At 46.7% G+C, this 5,000-nt stretch overlaps 1 protein-coding gene across 5 annotated transcripts in view; it reads right to left on the bottom strand.

The window, feature by feature from the left end:
- Positions 1 to 5,000, bottom strand: part of LOC125043401 (pyruvate carboxylase, mitochondrial-like) — a 68,187-nt gene that overhangs the window by 28,695 nt on the left and 34,492 nt on the right. Inside the window, exon 1 of one of the 5 annotated variants that reach the window (XM_047639507.1) lies at positions 733 to 787. The exons of the other annotated variants lie outside the window; for them this stretch is intronic. The gene's annotated coding sequence lies outside the window, so the exon portion shown is untranslated. Of the gene's footprint in view, positions 1 to 732; positions 788 to 5,000 lie in introns of those variants that run through there. 5 annotated transcript variants of the gene reach the window in all.

Here is a 5,000-nt window from a genome sequence, read left to right on the forward strand (position 1 = left end):
TGTGCGTGCCTTGTCTTTGTGCGTGCATGTGCATCTGTTTTAAGATACGTGGATATATGTGAATGCATAGGTATGTATGTGCGGATATATCCATGCGCGAGATGTGTTTTCATTTGTGCGTGTGTGGGTATTTGGGTGTGGATGTCAGGGCATGCATGCGTGCGTGCGTGCGTGCGTGTGTCATGCGCACGTGATGTCCTACCCATAGCTAAAGCACTCCCGCTGGCGATGATACTGACAATTAAGCGAAGATATAATCCCCGCCACACCTTCCGCCGAGAGGCCCCTCGAGGTTGGGGTGAATAACCAGCGCATCCTGTGGCAGGTTAGGCCCAGCTCTGACTGCCATCGGATGCGTCCGAGCGGCGAGAGATGACGCTCGCTCTTCGAGAACCGAGGCCTTATCCGCCACAAAAAGCCTCAGTCACTGTGCCAACGGAACACGGGAGATGCACGGCAAGGAAGGGACATGCGACAGCGTGCACACTTAATGAAGAAACTAAAATCAATATAAAATGAAAACACCTATATTTGAGAATTCCCAAGGTAGACGCATTTACTGCAGGCTCTGCAGACGATGCCAGCATAGTCAACTTTTGTCGATGACATGGTACCCACAGACTGCCCTAATCCCCTGGACACACAAATCGAGAGTGAGGTGAGGAAGAAGACTGTCAATGGAAAAGGGAAAAGGAAAACAAAATAAAGGTGACGAAACACGGAGGCACGTACCGGCGCGCCGCGGAGCTTGGGAAGGTTCTCTCCCTCCGAGCGCCAGACACACACTGGGCTGTAGTGGTCTGCCAGGTTGCGTCAAACAACCGACCTGATCACGTGACCAAACCGGGCCTGCGTTAACCTTCCCTTCTCCCTGTCATGAGAGACTCTCTCTCTCTCTCTCTCTCTCTCTCTCTCTCTCTCTCTCTCTCTCTCTCTCTCTCTCTCTCTCTCTCTCTCTCTCTCTCTCTCTCTTTACATATATATATAGATAGATATATATCTATATCTATATCTCTATATCTCTATATCTATATATCTATATCTATAACTCTATCTTTATCTCTATCTATATCTATATCTCTATATCTCTCTTTCTCCTTCCCTCTTCCCCCCCCCTGTCGCTCTCCCTCTCGGTTTCCCTCTCTTTCACCCCCTCTCTCTCCCTCTCTTTCACCACCTCTCTCTCCCTCTCTTTCACCACCTCTCTCTCCCTCTCTTTCACCACCTCTCTCTCCCTCTCTTTCATCCCCTCTCTCTCCCTCTCTTTCACCCCCTCTCTCTCCTTACCCTCTCCCTCTTCCTCCCCCTCTTTTGTGAATCTGTGATCTAGCTATTTACCTCCTCTAATCCACATGCACATCCTGGCACCTTCCCGCCAAGAGTTCGTGGCACCCAGATGCAGTGCCATGTTTCCCTACTGGGCGCCGAGGGTGCAACAGTCGCGTGGGACCGAGGCAGAGAAGGTGCCTGCCAGCTACGGTTTTATGGCAGGTGGTGGAAGAGGCGATCGCTCACACACACACCCTCCACCCGTAGGCTTAGGCGGGAGAAAGGCAGGGAGGGGATTCTCCAGAAAAAGAGGAGAGACCGGCAAGATAAACTGATAAATAATAATCGTATTAATGGAAAGGTATGTTGGTAAATAATAAATAAATAAATAAATAAATAAATAAATAAGTAAATAAACAAATAAATAAATAAAGAGACAAACAGATAGATAGATAAATAGAGAAAGTGACGAGCAGAGAGGGGGATGACGACAGCAAAAAAGCACCAAGATCCCCCCCCCCCCCCGCACACTCGAACACACAACCATGAAATCCACGAACCTGCCAATCTTACTACGCACTTGCATTGTTGTGACGCATGCATGAAGGACTAGCGTGCATCTGAACTGGATGTCCCGTCTCCTGGCGGGGAGGGGGGGAGGCAATGGGTAACCAGAAGAGGTGGGGCGGAGGGAGAGGGATGGGTCGCCGAGCGAAGCTAACTCAGAGACGGGAAAAAACCGGAACGTTTTCACGAGACGACCACGTGCTTTAGCCAGGCTACCCACGCGCCCGGCGCCAGGGCCCGGTCGCCCACGTCTCCCGGTTGCACACTAACATCGCTTCTTGTTTCCTTTAAGAGTCACAGACCGCTTCTATTGCTGCCCTTGACCTTCCTCACTTGTTTATGCGTCTTATAAAAAATAATATGGTTGGTAATGATGCATTATTACAGTTTTAAGCGCACGGTCTTGTTACATACGCTTATAGTTGGTGCATTTTTTTGGCGGGTGGGGGGGGGGGGGGGGATGACAAAGCGCATCACGAAGACAGGGAGAAATACAGCCCCGGGGGAGGGGTTACTTCTAGCCATTTGTTACCTGCGGCGAGAGGTGGCGCAGGTCAAGAAACGATGTGCGTAATTCCTCTCTAGGTAGTCAATCAATCTGGCGTCTTCTAACGACTATAGAAGAGTTATCTGTCGTAGGATACTATATTCAGGCTCATTTTGAAGGAGAACGTTTGCACTTTATGTTGTTGATAGAAAAAAAAGCATACATGGAAATAAAAGACAAAAACAACACGTCGGTAAAGAAAACATACAATGACATAATATCCCACAAATAGCTTACTTGGACTCATGCTGAAAGGAGAGGATGGCACTTTTTGTTGATTTGCAACATTAAACGAAACAAATTATGTTGCACGAACCTAAACTTGCCAAAAACATACTGTTAAAGAAGCAATTTATATTTTGTTTTCATGAGGTTGTGGAACAGTATGATGCAGTTAGTCGTCTGTTCATTCATAACAGGGTAAAACGTAGAAATAACACTGCTTTACTTATGCACGCTTGTATGTATTATTCATCGCAGAAAGACTAATTTAGCAGCATTTGCAAGGGGAATTTAATACCGATATTTGAAACAAAAACAAGCACGGAAAGAAAAAAATATAAAAAGGGAGTTGGAGTTAGCCGATATGTAAAAATCACATCCTGTCCTATATCACAATCTGACAAGGAATACTGTTATACTTGTTTGGATTTTGCTCTTCACGTGCAAGATAGATTTTTTTTTTTTGCATTTTGTTTATTTATATTGCAATAATGTAATGGGGAGGGGTTTCTCCATGGGCCAAGAACTACTATTACTACTACTGTAGTAATAGTAATTCTGAGACCGGTCTCGTTCTGAAAAGAAGGTTTATTCACAGAGTACACCAATGGACAATGAAAAAAATACACATTTAGTTGCAATAAAAATACGAGATATTAGGGGGGATCGATATTCAGCATCTTCAATGGCACACTTGGAAGTATTTCTGATACAAGTGAAGACTGTCCCTCCTGGCACTTTCGGATCGAGGCCTTGGGCGAAGACCGCCGGGCCCCGAGTTTGCTTCTGTTGCTATTGACACGAGACCGGTGGCGACCCGTGGCAGCCGAAGTCTCCAAGCCATGGCACGGGGAAGGTAAGGAGAGGCCATATATTTACGTAAAAACAATTTCAGGGACAAGTTTCTTTTGTCAGAAGTACGAATGGAACGTTTGTACCTTACTGCGGACAAGTGAGCAGTTGTCTGCAAAAACACTGATGTCATTCTTATTCTAACACCAGTAAACTAAACGCTTACCGTTGTAATTCTATTCTAAAATCACTAAATTAAAACGAGATGTATTTCACCCGCCCATCCGAGACCTAAATTTCACATGACAAACCGCGCTTGTATTTCTCTCTCCCCTGACAGCTAGATACACCGGGGTGTCATGCCTGTATTACAATGCTTTCCCCGTCACTTTGGGAACGGCTTTGTCTGCGAGTTGGAAAAAAATACGCCTGGAAGAGAAAGTTCGTTCCAGGAGTGCGGCTGTCAACGTGCCAGAATTCTGTTCCAAGGTCATAGAGTAAGGTGGCGCCACACGCACAAACACCTAACAAACGGGCGCTCTTTGATACGGGCAGACAGACAGATATCATTCGCATACACAAACACAAACGGATACAAGCACACATGCTCAAACACACACACATACAATGATAAAAACCACGTCCTGAACAAACAAACTACCGACAGCAAGGAAACGAAAGTGCCGAATAAGCCTGCAACGGGCCCGGAGCACAAGCATATCCACCGCGACCAAGCAAAGCAGGCAAAATCATACAAGGGAAGAGGGCAATTAATGCACAGCCTCCTTTCCCGACGTAATTGCCGATCCGAGAGCGAAATAAACGATACTCGCGCGATTTCCATGAACTACCCCTCCCCACCTTACCCCCTCCCACCCCTCCCTCCTCCCCACAAACCAACCCTCCAAACCAACAAATATTGATCCTCGTCCCTTTTTCCTCCCCAGACCGCCCTTCTCCCCCTCTTCGCCTTCCTCCTCCTCCTCTTCCTCTTCTTCCTTTCTACTTCCACCATCACCTTAACCCCCCCTCCCCTCCTCCCCCTCCTCCCTCCCTCCCTCCCTCCCTCCCTCCCTCCCTCCCTCCCTTCCTTCCTTCCGGCCTTCCTCCTCTTTCCTCCTCTTTCCTCCTCCTTCCTCCCACCTCCACCTTCTCTCTCGACCGTGATCTAGGCTGGCAATGGTCGTAAAATACCCCTTTAAAAAGCTAAAGACTCTAGTTGGTATCGGTCGAACTTGGCACCCTGCCCGACCGACCGTTCCTCTCTCTCTCTCTTTCTTTTCTTTTCTTTTCTTTTCTTTTCTTTTCTTTTCTTTTCTTTTCTTTTCTTTTCTTTTCTTTTCTTTTCTTTTCTTTTCTTTTCTTTTCTTTTCTTTTCTTTTTTCTTTTTTCTTTTTTTTTCTTTCTTTCTTTCTTTCTTTCTTTCTTTCTTTCTTTCTTCTCTCTCTCTCTCTCTCTCTCTCTCTCTCTCTCTCTCTCTCTCTCTCTCTCTCTCTCTCTCTCTCTCTCTCTCTCTCTCTCTCTCTCTCTCTCTCTCTCCTGGTTTCGGGCGTTATTCCAATCTCTAAGCCCCCGCAGAAGCGAGGAACTGGAACAATTGTCG

This window comes from Penaeus chinensis, chromosome 33, assembly GCF_019202785.1.
Source record: "Penaeus chinensis breed Huanghai No. 1 chromosome 33, ASM1920278v2, whole genome shotgun sequence".
Lineage (NCBI taxonomy): Eukaryota > Metazoa > Arthropoda > Malacostraca > Decapoda > Penaeidae > Penaeus > Penaeus chinensis.